The 14,156-nt window shown below is 49.9% G+C and overlaps 1 long non-coding RNA gene across 29 annotated transcripts in view; it reads right to left on the bottom strand.

Annotated features, from left to right (window-relative positions):
- Positions 1–8,946: 8,946 nt before the first annotated feature.
- The window catches only part of LOC132244828 (uncharacterized), a 47,137-nt gene continuing 41,927 nt past the window's right edge, over positions 8,947–14,156 (bottom strand). For all 29 annotated transcript variants that reach the window (XR_009456657.1, XR_009456652.1, XR_009456656.1 and 26 more), the window contains one exon: positions 8,947–14,067. This is a non-coding gene — a long non-coding RNA (uncharacterized LOC132244828). The remainder of the gene's footprint in view (positions 14,068–14,156) is intronic.

The raw sequence follows: 14,156 nt of genomic DNA, 5'->3' as shown, positions 1-14,156 counted from the left end.
CTGTCCGGAAAAGATAAACGTTGCCCACGCGGTCAAAGGCCTTCTCCTGGTTTACAGAGAGGAGGCTGACGTCAAGGCCAAACAACTCGCTAGCCATGAGTAGATCCCGCAGCAGGAACAGGTTCTCCTGAATAATCCTACCCAGCACACAATACCTCTGCTCGGGCCCGGTGAGAGAGGCCATGACCGCACGGAGGCAGGTGGCCAGCACTTTGGCCACAATCTTATAGTCCGCACACAGCAGGGATACCGACCACCAGTTCTTCATGTAGACCAGATCTCCCTTCTTAGGCAGCAAGGTCAGCACCGCACGGCGGCAAGTCATCGGGAAGACCTTCTCGGCGAGGCTCTCCTGGAAAACGCGCAGCAGGCTGGGACCGAGAAGAGGCCAGAAGGTCTTGTAAAAGTCGGCAGGCATCCCGTCAAGGCCCGGCGCTTTCCCGGAGGCGAGGCTGCCCGTGCCAGCCGGCAGCTCTTCCAGCGACAATTCCCGCTCAAGCTCACCAGCCTCCAGGCCATCGACACACAGTAGGCCCTCGTGCAGTTCCTGCGTGGCCTCGGGGCACAACGGCTCGGCCGTGAACAGGTCACAACAAAACGCAACATCACGTTCGCGTATTTCGCCCGGCTCTGTAATGACCCGGCCCTCAGGAGTCTTGAGATGATCCAAGACTTTGCTTGCTGCTCTCCGCCGCTCCAGATTGAAAAAGCAGCGACTCGGGACATCAGTTCCCACCAGCTCCTGGCAGTTGGCACAAACCCTTGCGTCACGGGCCACGCTGTCCGCCAAGTCGTGCAGGCATTTCCTGCGGAGCCGGAGGCTCTCGCTCAGTGCTGCCTCACTGCCAGCGGCCAGCAGAGCAGCCTCGAGCTCCGCCATGTCCTCCTCCAACTCCCGGATACGGCGGCGCGTCTCATTTGCAACCAGCTGGGTGTATTGCTGGCAGAAGGCTCGGATCTGTACCTTGCCCACATCCCACCACAGCTTCCAGGAGAAGTGGCTCAGTCTCGCAGCCTCCCACCTCCGCCAAACGTGGGCAAAGCAGTCCCGGAAATAAGAGTCCTGAAGCAGGCTGACTTTCAAACACCAATACGGTACCCGTGCACAGGCTCTCCCCGGCAGGCTCAGTTCACTGAAGGCCAGGCCATGATCTGATAGACCAGAGGGAGCGATGCGGCTGCTACGCAGAAGTGGTAGGTGGTGTCTGGTGATATAAAGTCGATAAAGGCAAGCTATGGTGAGACCACCCGTACCCATCTTGACCTAGGTGTACTGGCGCTCATCAGGATGCAAGGCTCGCCAGACGTCCGTGAGGTCTGCCCCCTCCAGGACAGCTTGCAGCTTGCGAGCGGAAGGCAGGTGCGGCTCAGGCCCTGTAAGGTCAAGGCACAGAGCAGGGGTGCAGTTGAAATCCCCACCGAGGAGGAGCAGGTCATCATCCTCGCTAGTATCGCGCAGGAGGGCAGCCAAGGTCTCGCAGAAAGCGACTCTCTGCTAGCCATCGGAGCCCGTGTAGATGTTGACGAGCAGCAGGCGGTGCTGTGCGAGGGTGACGCAGACACTCAGCAGGCGGCCGGGGACAACCTCCTGCGGAACTGCTGTGTCAAGCTCCATCTGCGGTGATAAGAGTGTCGCGACCCCAGTGCTCAAGTTGGTGCTATGGCTCAGGAACACCTCTCCTCGCCAGGGAGCCCACCAGGCCGCCTGGTTGAAGCTGTCAGAGTACGTCGCTTCTACGAAGCCGACAGCCAGCCTCTTCTGTCGCAGGAGCTCCAGGACGGCCTCGCGCTTCACCGAGTCTCGACAGCCATTGATGTTGATGGTGCAAATGGTTGTGGCTACCGTGGGTGTGGGTGTGCGAGAGGAAGACCAAAGCAAAGTGCGGGTGGAAGAGCAAACACCCAAGAGCAGAGCAAGGCAATACACACAGGTCAGGGAAGGACTACCGTGCCCTACTCTAGTCAAGCAACATGCCCAGGCCCCACTCCACTCTCACCCTCTAGCCAAGCTTGTCCAAACGGTAGGCCATCTGTCGTCTGCCGCGATCCTACTGCATGAGCTTGACTGTTCCCCTGCCAACCTTGACAAACACTTTGGGGTCCACACACCACTCGGTAATGCGCCCAGCTACGTTCTTCTGCCCCATAGTTAGCTTCAGCAAGGTCAGCAGTCCCCCATAGTCAAGAGGGACCCAGAGGGGCTCCGCCAGCTTGGGGTGGATGTTGCCTACAGAAGAGCAGCGTGGTTGCACCCCAGTGTGTGAGTTTGCCCACAACTACAGTGTCAACACCCTCAACGTCCACGCACATCACCCGCCTCTCGTCGTCCGAGGCAAGGACCATGTCCATGAGCACGTTCCCTGTCTTCTTGGGGGGGGGAGAGCGGCCATCCCGCTCACGACGTCTCTTGCGAAACTCAGAGAGCTGGATCTCCATCTCGCTAACTTCCCCATCTGATCTGCTAGGCTAGGGCGTGACCAAAGGGGCAGCAGGCTCTCCCGCCACCCCCGGGGCCAGGCCACGGGAAGAGAGACATTCGCCACTATCCCTATTCTATTATATTCTGAAAAAAAAAAAAACAAAAGAAAGAAAAGAAAAAGAAATGAAAGATAAAGAAAAGAAAAGAAAAAGAAAAGAAATAAAAAAAGAAAGAAAAGAAAAAGAAAAGAAAAAAGAGGAAAAGAAAGAAGAAAAAAGAAGAAGAAAAGAAAGAAAAAGAAATAAAACAAAAGAAAAAAGAAAAGAAAAGAAAAAAGAAAGAAAGAAAGAAAAGAAAAAAGTAAAGGAAAGAAAACAAAAACAAAGAAAAGAAAAAAAGAAAGAAAACAGAAAATAACAGATCAGAAAGAAAACAAAAGAAAAGAAAGAAAAAGAAATAAAGGAAAGAAAAGAAAAAAAGAAAAAAGGAAAGAAACAAAAGAGAAAAAAAGAAAAAAGAAAGAAACAAAAAGAAAAAGAAAAAAGTAAAGAAAAAAGAAAAGTAAAGAAAAACAAAGAAAAGTAAAGAAAAAGAGAAAAAGAACAGAAAATAAAGAAAAGGAAATAAGAAATGAGTAAAAAAGAAAAGAGGAAAAAGAAAAGAAAAGACAAAAAATAAAATAAAAGAAAAAGGAAAAAAGAAAAAAAAAGAAAAGAAAAAAGAAAAAGAAAATAAAAGAAAAGAAAAAAGACAAAAGAAAAAAGAAAACAAAAGAAAAGATAAAGTAAAAGAAGAGAAAGCAAAAGAAAACAAAAAAATAAATAAAACAAAAAAAGAAAAGAAAAAAACAAAAAGCAGAAAAGAATAAAAGAAAAGTAAAAGAAAACAAAGAAAAGAGAAAAAAGAAAAGAAAAAACAAGAGAATAGAAACAAAAGAAAAGAAAAAGAAATAAAAAAAAGAAAGAAAAGAAAAAGAAAAAAGAAAAAGAAATGCAGGGAGCTTGAAGAGAGAAACAAAAGAGGATGCAGGGACCTTGAGGGGGCCAGAGGCACGTTAAGGCACCACACTGCTTGAGGGGACATCCAAGAGGCTCAAGGAGCCAAGGGGGGAAATGCACAGGGGGCTTGACAGGACATGAGAGCAGATGCTGGCACCTTCAGGGGGGAAGAGGGGAGATGCAGGGACCTTCAGGGGTCACAGGGAACATGCAGGAGCCTTCAAGGGCAAGGACGGGGGATGCAGGGGGCTTCAGCACCAAAGACAATGAAAAGAAAAGAAAAGAAAAAAGAAAGCAAAAAGAAAAGGAAAGTAAGAAAAAGAAATAAAAGAAAAGTACAAGAAAGAAAAGAAAAGAAAGAAAAGGAAAAGAAAAGAAAGAAAAGAGAAAAGAAAAGGAAAAAAATGAAAACAAAGAAAAGAAAAAAAAGGAAAGAAAAAGAAAAGAAGAAAGAAAAGAAAAGAAAAAAGAATAGAAAAGTAAAGAAAGAAAAGAAAAAGAAAAGAAAAAAGAGAACAAAGAAAAGAAAAAGAAATAAAGGAAAGAAAAGGAAAGAAAAGAAAAGAAAAGAAAAAACAAAAAAGAACAGAAACAAAAGAAAAAATAACAGAAAGAAAAGAAAGAAAAGAAAAAGAAATGCAGGGAGCTTGGAGAAACACAAGAGGATGCAGGGACCTTAAGGGGGCCAGAGGCACGTTAAAGCACCACACTGCTTGAGGGGACATGCAGGAGGCTGAGCGAGCCAAGGGGGGAAGTGCACAGTGGGCTTCACAGGACATGAGAGGAGATGCCGGCACCTTCAGGGGGGAAGAGGGGGGATGCAGGGACCTTCAGGGGGGAATACGGCAGGTGCAGGAACCTTCAAGGGGTCACAGGGAACATCCAGGAGCCTTCAAGGGCAAGGATGGGGGATGCAGGGGGCTTCAGCACCAAAGACAAAGAAAAGAAAAGAAAAGAAAAGAAAAGAAAAGAAAAGAAAAGAAAAGAAAAGAAAAATAAAACAAAGAAAAGAAAAAAGAAAAATAAAAGATAAAAGAAAAGAAACAAAAGAGAAAAGAGAATAGAAAGAAAACAAAAGAAAAAGAAATGCAGCGAGCTTGGAGAGAGAAACAGAAGAGGATGCAGGGACCTTGAGGGAGCCAGAGGCACGTTAAGGCACCACACTGCTTGAGGGGACATGCAGGAGGCTGAGGGAGCAAAGTGGGGAAGTGCGCAGGGCGCTTGACAGGACATGGGAGGAGATGCCGGCACCTTCAGGGGGGAAGAGGGGGGATGCAGGGACCTTCAGGGGGGAACAGGAAACATACAGCAGCCTTCAAGGGCAAGGATGGGGGATGCAAAGGGCTTCAGCACCAAAGACAATGAGATACACGGAGCTTCAGGAGACCAGAGAGGGGTTAACACACCAGGACACTTGAGGGGTGATGAAGGAGGAATACAAGCAGGTTGAGAGGGAGAGGGAAAGGGAAAGGTAAAGGGGGGGGGGGGCGGGATGCAGGCAACTTCAGGCAGAAACACAGGGGAATGGTTGACGGGACCTTGAGAGGCCCAGAGAGGAGGACATTAAGGCAGCAGGGGGTTGAGTGAACATGCACGGGCCTAAACAGGAAAGAGGGACAGATACAGGGGGCTTGAGGGGCAAACAGCAGGATTTAGGAACCTTGAGAGGGCCAGAGGGTGTTAAACCAGCAGGGGGCTTCAGGGGACATGCAAGCAGCTTGAAGGGCAAAGAGCAGGGATGCACAGGGCTTGAGGGGAAAACGGGAGGATGCAGGAACCCTAAGAGGGCCGGAAGCTTGTTAAGGCAGCACGGGGCTTGGCGAGACATGCACAGGGCTGGAGGAGCAAAGAGGAACAATGCACAGGGCTTGGAGGGAAAGCAGCGGGGATGCACAGGGCAGTTAAGGCAGCACGACGCTTGAGGGGACATGCAGGGGCCTGGGGGAGCAAAAAGGGAATGCAGAAACCTTGAGGGAACACAAATGTGGATGCATGGTGCTTCACAAACCCAGAGGGGGAATCCAGGGCACTTGCCAGAGCCAGAGGGGGATTAAGGCAGAAGGACGCGTGAGGGGACAAACAGCACACTTGACAAGCAAACAGGGGGGGTGCAGGGAGCTTGAGGGGACGCAAGGGGCGATGCACAGAGTATAATGCAGAAACAGGGGGTGTGCAGGGAGTTTGACAGGCCTACAGGGGGATCAAGGCAGCAGCGAGCTTGAGGGGACATGCAGGAGGATGGAGGAGCAAAGAGGACAGGTGAAGCAAGGTTAACAACACAAGGAGCGATGCAGGAAGCTTCAGGCAGAAACCGGGGGGGGGGCAATCCAGGGACCCTGAGGGGGCCAGACAGGGCTTAAGGCAGCACAGTGCTTGACACGGCATGCACGAGGCTTGACGGGAAAACACAGGCAATCCAGGGAGCTTCAGGGGGCCAGAGGGCACTTAAGATCCGGGGGGGCTTGAGGGCACATACAGGAGGCTGGAGGAGCAAAGACAACGCTGCAGGCAGCTTGAGGGGCCACAAGGGGGAATGCAACGAGCTTGAGGCAGAAAAAGTGGGAGATGCAGGGACCTTGAGAGGGGCCACACACACATTAAAGCACCAGGGCCTTGACAGGGGATACAGGGGCCTGCAGGAGGCTTGAGGAACACAGAGGGGGGGATACACGTGGCTTGAGGGGGCCAGACAGACCTTAAGGCAGCAGGAAGCTTCAGGGGCAAAGAGACAGGATACATGGAGCGTGAGCCACAAACACTGGGAGATGCAGGGGGCTGGAAGAGCAAAGACAAGGGATGTAGGGAGCTCAAGGGGTAAATACAGGGGATGCATAGAGCTTGACAAGGAAACAGGGGGGACACAAGGACCTTGAGGGCACAAGAGGAGGGTAGCAGCAGCAGGAGTCTTGACAGGACATGTAGGGCACTTGAGAGGCAAAAAGAGGGGATGCAGCGGGCTTGAGGGGCAAAGGCAGAGAAATGTAGGAACCTTGAGGGACCCAGAGCACAATTTAAGAGAGCAGGGGGCTTGACACGGCATGCACAAGGCTTCAAGAGGAAAGACAGGGGATGCAGGGGACGTGACAGGCAAACAGGAGGAATGCAGGGAGCTTGAGGGAGCCAGAGCGGAGTTAAGGCAGCAGCAAACTTGAGGGGACTTCAGGAGGCTGGAAGAGCAAAGAGGGGGGGTGCAGGGGGCTAGAGGGTACACAAGGGGGGATGCAGCAACCTTGAGGCAAAAAAAGTGAGGGATGCAGGGACGTTCAGGGGGCCCAGACACAGCTTAAGGCAGCAGGGGCTTGAGAGGAGATGCAGGGGCCTGCAGCGGGCTTGAGGGGCAAAGATGGGGGCTTGCAGGGGCAAGAGGCAGGTTAAGGCAGCAGGGGGCTTGACAGCAGATACAGGTAGCTTGAGGCAGAACAAGTGCGGGCTGCAGGGACCTTGCAGTTAAACAGCAGGGAAGCTAAAGGCCTTGGTGGTTAAACAGCTCTTCCACTTTACAGAGCCAAGGGACACTGCCAGCAAGGAACAAGGAGTGAAAGGGACAAGGGGCAGGGTGTTAAACGGCATTGCAGAGGGTTACAGGGATAAAATAAACGGGCCTTAAAAAGGCACATGTTATGGACAGGCCACAGGCTAGCTGCTTAGTGCGAAAAATAAAGCAGCCAAAACCGGCCAAGTTCACAGGTCAAGGCAAGCAGCAGGACAAAGGGGGCAACTGGTGGGAGGCAGCAGGGACAGGTTGGGTAACAGAACAGAAGCGGGGCAAGCAAGTGCAAATATAGGACCTTCGCCGTCGGTCTCTGTGGTGTCCGGTGCTCGGTCCAGTGTCAAACAAGCCAAACAAACCAGAGCTGTGTTTTATTAAACTGCAATATGCCAGGACCCAGGTTTTCAGCTCCCTGCACGTTCCTTCGGGCAGCCCTGAGAAGCACCCCTGAACTTTCACTATCCATTTTCTACTTCGGGAACAGCTTTGTATCTTTTGAAAAAGTATCTATCTAACCAAGGGCATAGAGTAGGTTGTTTAGGCAGGGGGAGATCGCTTGTTGCTTAGTTGCTAATTGCTGGCCTCCTAGTAGGAAAAGCTGTATCAACAAAGTCCGGGGAAAGTTGGAAGGGGGGTTACTTGCTAGGCTGGCTGAATACCAGGTGCTACATGAGCAAATTACCTATTAGGAAGCCCAGTTCAGCTGGCTAGGGGTAGTCTGTACCTAGGGGGCGAAGTGCGCATGGACCAAAAGAGGCAACCTCTAGTGACTGTACAGTGTGTAAGGCTAGAAGAGGCTATATAAGGCTGATACCCACTTGGGTGGATGTGCTTCCTTTGCAAACGATTGCCAAGCTCTGCTTTCTGTGCAGAAATAAAGATTAAGTTGGATCCTTCACCCCTCTGTCTTTACTGCCACAAGCGCACCAGGCATGAACTCACTGTCCTTTGGGGACAACAGCCCATGCATGTGCATGCACGCACACAAGCACGCGCACACACACACAAGCACGCGTGCACACACACACACACACCAGCATTCAGGCCCCACCAGAGGGAAAGTATCAGACAAGGCTGCAGGCAGGCATGCATGGGATCCGAGGCAAAAATGTGCAGCCAAAGGGCGGGGACAGGGAGCAGAACAGAGCCCCAGGCAGCTCGATGGGCAAGGGGGGACTCCCAAGCACAGCACGGGGCACAAGACCCCCGCATGTATAAGCCAGGCAGGCACAGATGCAGGCTGGCAGCTGCAAGTGCACTGCTCCCCACCCTGCACCACACCCGGGACAGGAGATCCGAAACAGAGCCCGGGGGCGCCAGTCAGCTCGGGGCTCCGCGACCCGCTCCACGCCCCCCCCCACGGCCGGGACCCGCCGGGAGAGCGAAGCAAGTGGAGCCGGATGCTCCGGCCGCCGGGAGCGCCCCCAGCAGCCTGCACGACCGTCACCTGGGCAGCACGGGAGACGCGCGGGGCCACCGGCGACCCCGGGTCTCCCCCCACTGCACAGCGAGTGGCCACGAGCCGGGGCGGGACACGCGCGGAGCCGCGATCTGCTCCCGCCCCGGCCCCGGGGCTCTCCCCACGCGCCCCGCGCAGCTTCCGGCCCCGCCGCCGCACCCACCGGGGGGGGGGGCCTCACTTCCCCCCCACCCAAACTTACCGCACGGAGCCGCTCCCCACCGCCGCCCGCTTGCACGTGGCCGAGTCACGTGACACCCCCCCCCCAGCCCCATGCAGCCATGCGCAGGAATCCGCGCTCTTCTCGCAGCGCCCGGAAAACCCGGACGGGGGGGAGGGAGCAGCCGGGATGGACCGGGGCGAGCACCGGCAACACAGCCTCCGCCCTCGGCCACAGGGCGCGCTTCGGCCCACGACCCCTCCCCCCCCTCGAGGACCCAGGGCCCAGCCACGGGGATCGCCCCTGCCCGGACCCGTGCGACCCCCCTGGCCGCGCACAGGACACGAGCACCCAGCCCTGCCCCTGCCCCCCACGAGAAAAGTAATAAATACAAAAAGTAAATAAACTCAATGCAGCAGGTGCCAAAACCATTTCTCCTTTATTTTATTTTTCCAGGCTGGCCCACAAGTTCCTCTACATGTTACATACAAAAAGGTCAGTAGACAGGAGGTGAGCAAACAGCCATGTACAAAACAAACCACCAGGAAGAAAACATTGCCAGCCTCACAACAAACAACACAAGGACACACACAAACATCACCAAACAAAGCAAACAAGCAAGGGAGCAGAGCACGATCCCACCACACCCAGGCAGCTTCGCACCCCTCTCACCCAACTAAGCACACACCAAGGCACAACTCAGACCCCACACATCCTCCTGGCACCTCTTCCACCTCACAGTCAGAGTGATGGGCAAGTTTGTCTTTCTTGTGAACAGTATACTATAGAAAACTATTTAATTTCAGGGTAATTTAGATTATTACATAGTATTAGCTTCGTAGCTAAACACTAGGCATGACCTGTGGCCTAGCAGTTTTCCTGACCACAAGACAGAATGATCTCTAAGCCAACTATTTTCTTATGTCAAGTGCCCTAACCATTTTGTTAGAAAAAAGCAGAAATTAAGTCTGTGTACTGGGTACCAGCTGCAGCTAGAAGTCAGATAAGATAAGGCGGGGGGGGGGGGCCCAGAGGGAAGAAGATGGTACAGCGGAGTACAGGATAACAGATTGCAATGTGTAAGATAACACTAACTTTTTTCCTCTGCAAAAGTGCTGAGATTTGTAATGCACCATGTAAGGAGATGATTACCATAAGTATTGCATATTCAATAACCTTGTAGTTCCTTTCTTAGAAAATGTATATAAGACAGCCTCACCCTTAAGTCAAGGCCATTTTACCTCTTTGCTGTTTTATGGTCTGTACTCGAGTAGATAAACTGCAGTTACCCCTTCACCCCTGTTGTCTGGTCTCTAAGCCAGCTACACAACGAACACCAGGGAGTTTTCTCCCACATCAGCCCAGCACCCAGGCTCTTCATAACTACTTCTGCTTCTACCCCCTTCTCCACAGGAGCCATCACCTTGGCTGCACCCTCCTCACACTCCCCCCCCCCCAAAAAAAACCCACAACGACCAGCAACACCACACAGGCCCAAGAGGCACTGCAAGGCAGGGGCCTTGGACGCACGAGAGGGTGGTTAAGCTGACGGGGAGGGGGGTGCTTCCCAGTTGTGCCTCTGTTGCACAAACGGCTAGTTTCGTGTTTCTGGAGGCTTTTTCCATATACCTCAAGAGAGAGTTATACACACTTAGCCTGGATCCATTACAAGTATGTTTGCTTGCAAACAGATCGACAACGGAGCTCAAAGCTCAGTCATGTTGACCCCTAGCCATGCCCAACGATACATTTTTATACCTCTCCTGAACAAGATTCCATTGTGCCAATCTGTCATTTGCTACAGTTTTCTGCAAAGTTTATGTGCAAAGCAGGCAGTAACTAATCTGTGTTCCCACAGGAGTCAGCCTTATCGTGAAGCAAGCATTGTTCAGACTGTTCTCTCCCCCTAACACAACCCCCCGCCTCCTGGCCCCGCAGTGATGTGGGAGAGAGAAGAAGAAACAATTTGCAGTTTACAGTTTTCAGCTGAGAAGCCTTTGGTGTAGTGAGATGATACATTTTTGCAATACCTCCACTATGGGCAACAACAAAACAAAGCTGAGTAACAGACGGCTCTGCTTTCCCCATCAGAGAAATTGTCTGGCCAGGCTCCCAATCTCGTAAGGGAACACCTGCAGACTCTCTTAACCCTAAGGGGGCTCCTAGACCAGCTGAGACTCCAATAAGCAGGAGACGAGGGTGTGGTCTTTTCAGTTTATTTGACTGAAGGTCCCCTGTCCTCGTAAGGGCAGAGAGACCCCGACTCCAACTCAACACATATTTATGAACTTTTGTTACATAAGCCTTTCCCATAACACATGTGCAAAACCCAGCAAAAAATTGCTAAAATGGCATGACTTTGCTCACCCCGCATGGTTGGGCCCAATCACCTTGCTTGTCCGCCAAGATTGACATATCACCAGCAATCTTAGTGCAAGGTTGCATCAGCCAGCATTGATCCAAGGTCATACAGAGGTCACATTAATTTTCTAACAATATTTTCTAACACCCCTTCCAAAGAGAGGGCTCGAGCTTATGGCTCAGAAACCTTCAACATCCTCCTTCCTGCTGTGGTGGGAGAAAACTCCCAGGAGGAGTTTGTTGTCTAGCTGCAATAGAAACCAAGCAACGCAGGTAAAGATTTACTGCCGTTTATTTGCTCGAGCAATGACCATAAGCCAGCAAAAAGCCAAAATGCCCCCCACTCAAGGGTGGGGTGTTCTTTTAGACTTTTTACAATAAGGCAAGACTACAGGGTGTGGTGGGAGAAATCTCCCTAAGGTCCGTTGTCTAGCTGTAATTTGATTGACAGACAACGCGGGTAAAGAAAGACAGCTGTTTATTTGCTCGAGCAAAGACCATAAAGCCAGCAAAAGGCAAAAAGGCCCCCCCTCAAGGGTGAGGCGATCTTTTATATTTTTTACAACAAAGCAAAACTATATGTTTAACAAAAAGCAATACTTGGGGCGGTGTTCTATAAATCTTTGTAACAGCATATTTTTATTAAGCTGAACTAGCACTTTTTAAAGCTAAAAGTTAAGTAACAGTAACATTATGTTAGCAAAACCTTATACAGTAGAAGATATTTTTCAAGGACACAACCAGTAAGCTCAAACAATGGTTTCTCTGTTTTATCTTACTTTTTGCTGTAGCTGATTTTTTTTAGCACACAGACACAGATTCACTTTTTAACTCAGAAAATGCTTGGTGTAGTTAAAATGATTACTTGACATAAGCAAAGGCCTAGCTATCATTCTGCCTTGTGGTCAGCTGCATTGCTAGGCCACAGGGCATGCCTTGTATTCAGCTGTAAAGCTAATACTTCTTAATAATCCAAATTATTGTTAACCTAACAGTATGCTATCAGAAAACTATTCTATTTCAGGGTAATAACAAACTTGCGCGCTACAAGGGTTAACCAAAAGCAATACTTGGGCTGTGCTTTACAAATCTTCATAACAGCATATTTCTATTAAGCTGAACTAGCACTTTCTAAAAGCTACAAATTAATTGTGAGAGAAATTGTCTGACCAGACTCCCAAGCTGGTAAGGGAACACCTGCAGACTCTCTTAACCCAAACAGGGCTCGTTTCCCAGCTGAGACTCCAATAAGCAGCAGACAAGGGTGTGGTCTTTTCAGTTTATTGGGCCGAAGGTCCCCTGTCCGCATAAGGGAACAGAGACCCCAACTGCAACTCAACATGTAGCTTTATAAACTCTCGTTACATAAGCTCCTTCATAACACATGTGCAAAACTCAGAGGAAATCAAGAAGATGGCTTGGCTTTGCTCACCCCGCATGGTTGGGCCCAATCACCTTGTTTGCCCGCCTATATTGACAGATCATGGCAATCTTACTGCAAGGTTGCATCAGCTAGCATTGCCCAAAGGTGATACAAAGGTCACACTGATTTTCCAACAATAGTTTCTAACAATCCCCCCTTACAGCCACAGGCCTATGGCCTGCTGGCCATTTCCCAGGTTTGCATAATATTGAGATTAATTACTTTTTGCTTAACTCAAACTACACAGGCTGTAATTACAGCAATTATTACAATAATAACCAAGAAGATTCCTAATCCCCATAAAATGTATTCTAAGATATACCTTCCCCACATTCCTAAAGTTGAGGCAATCCGTTCTATTACTGACCAACTTCGCAAAGAAGTCGTGCTGTGTCTCGAATGGTTTTTACTGCAGCAGTTATGTTGTCAGAGTGGTCAGGAATATAGGGGCAGCAGGGTCCTCCTGTGATTAAAGCACATACCCCTCCTTCTCTAGCTAACAAATAGTCTAAAGCGAAGCGATTTTCTAAAGTCATAGCATGGTTGCAAGAAGCCTGGTCTTGCACTAATTCAATGCCCTCTGCTGTGCTATTCGCAATAAGTTCTATTGCATGTGCCAGTTGATTGATGCGGTAGTATGAGGATCTCTGGGGCAAGGTACTGAACCGTCTCTGTAAATGGTATAGTTAACATACGAACAACTTGGCTTTGCAAAGGAGCTGTATATGCAAGACGTGAAACAGCCGTGACTCCAAGCCCAAGTTTTATTAGGGGCGGAGCATCGGATGGAACCTTCCATACATTGCCTTACATAAGGACGCTGCAAGGAACTGCAGGGAGCAGACGCATTCCAGGGGATGTAACCTTTCTTTTCAGCTTCTTTAGTCCCCACTGCAGTATTGTTAGGCCAAATTAAGTGTGTGGCATTAATGGTTAGTTTACAACCTGGTTGCCATCCTAAAAATCTCTTTTCCTATTCCATGAGGATTTTCCCAACACACCTGGGCAGATAACATGATGTCTGAAAGTACTCTCTCTTTAAAATAAGGATTGTCCTGCCAGGTACTTATTCCAGCTCTATCCGTATCAACCCACTCTGGATTAGAAAAAATCCCTTCCCAAGAGATTAAAGGATAGGGTGGAAAGTTAATAGAAGGAGACTGTGTACCACATATCCAACCATTAGACAAATTTTAGGGCCTGTGCTATAGCTATAGTGGAAATCAGGTAAGTATTATCTTTCCACTGGTCTTCCTGTTCTGTATCGCTTTCCCATAAATAGCCATGGTGTTTTATGCATCAAGAGCAATAATCCTGTTAGGATAGCCCGGTGAAATGCCATTATTAACTTATAACCTTCCCTGCATCCACAGTGAAATACAAACACAAAGTATAACAAGAAAGATAATACAAAGCAAGCTTAATACACGTATCATTTCTATTAAGGAGTCTGAACGGTCCACGATTCTCCGATTCTTTCTAGCCATAAAGGCGGAACAGCAGCTGACCGGTCATTACTTGCCGATACCAGGTTTGAGGCGACCGCGATGAATCCGGCCCTCTTTCTCGGCGATTTTCACAGCAGCGTGTATAGTAAGAAGAACTTGGTACGGACCTGCCCAGACTTGGGCCGAGGCGGTTTTTCGCCGATGTTGTTTTACCCAAACTCAGCGTCCTGATTGATAGGAGTGAAGGTTACAGTCCAGGGGTACCGGCTGAACCAAAGCAGCTGACCTGTGTAAACACTAGAGAGACTCCTGTAAGGATAAAACATAACTAATTAAAGCTTCATCTCCGCCGAGTAAGCTAACATGCAGATTTTCCCATCTCTTATATAACAGGAGCG

This window comes from Alligator mississippiensis, chromosome 14 (assembly GCF_030867095.1).
Source record: "Alligator mississippiensis isolate rAllMis1 chromosome 14, rAllMis1, whole genome shotgun sequence".
In the NCBI taxonomy this organism is placed as follows: Eukaryota; Metazoa; Chordata; order Crocodylia; family Alligatoridae; genus Alligator; species Alligator mississippiensis.
The sequence above is the reverse complement of the archived record's forward strand: the minus strand, read 5'-3'. Positions and strand labels throughout refer to the sequence as shown.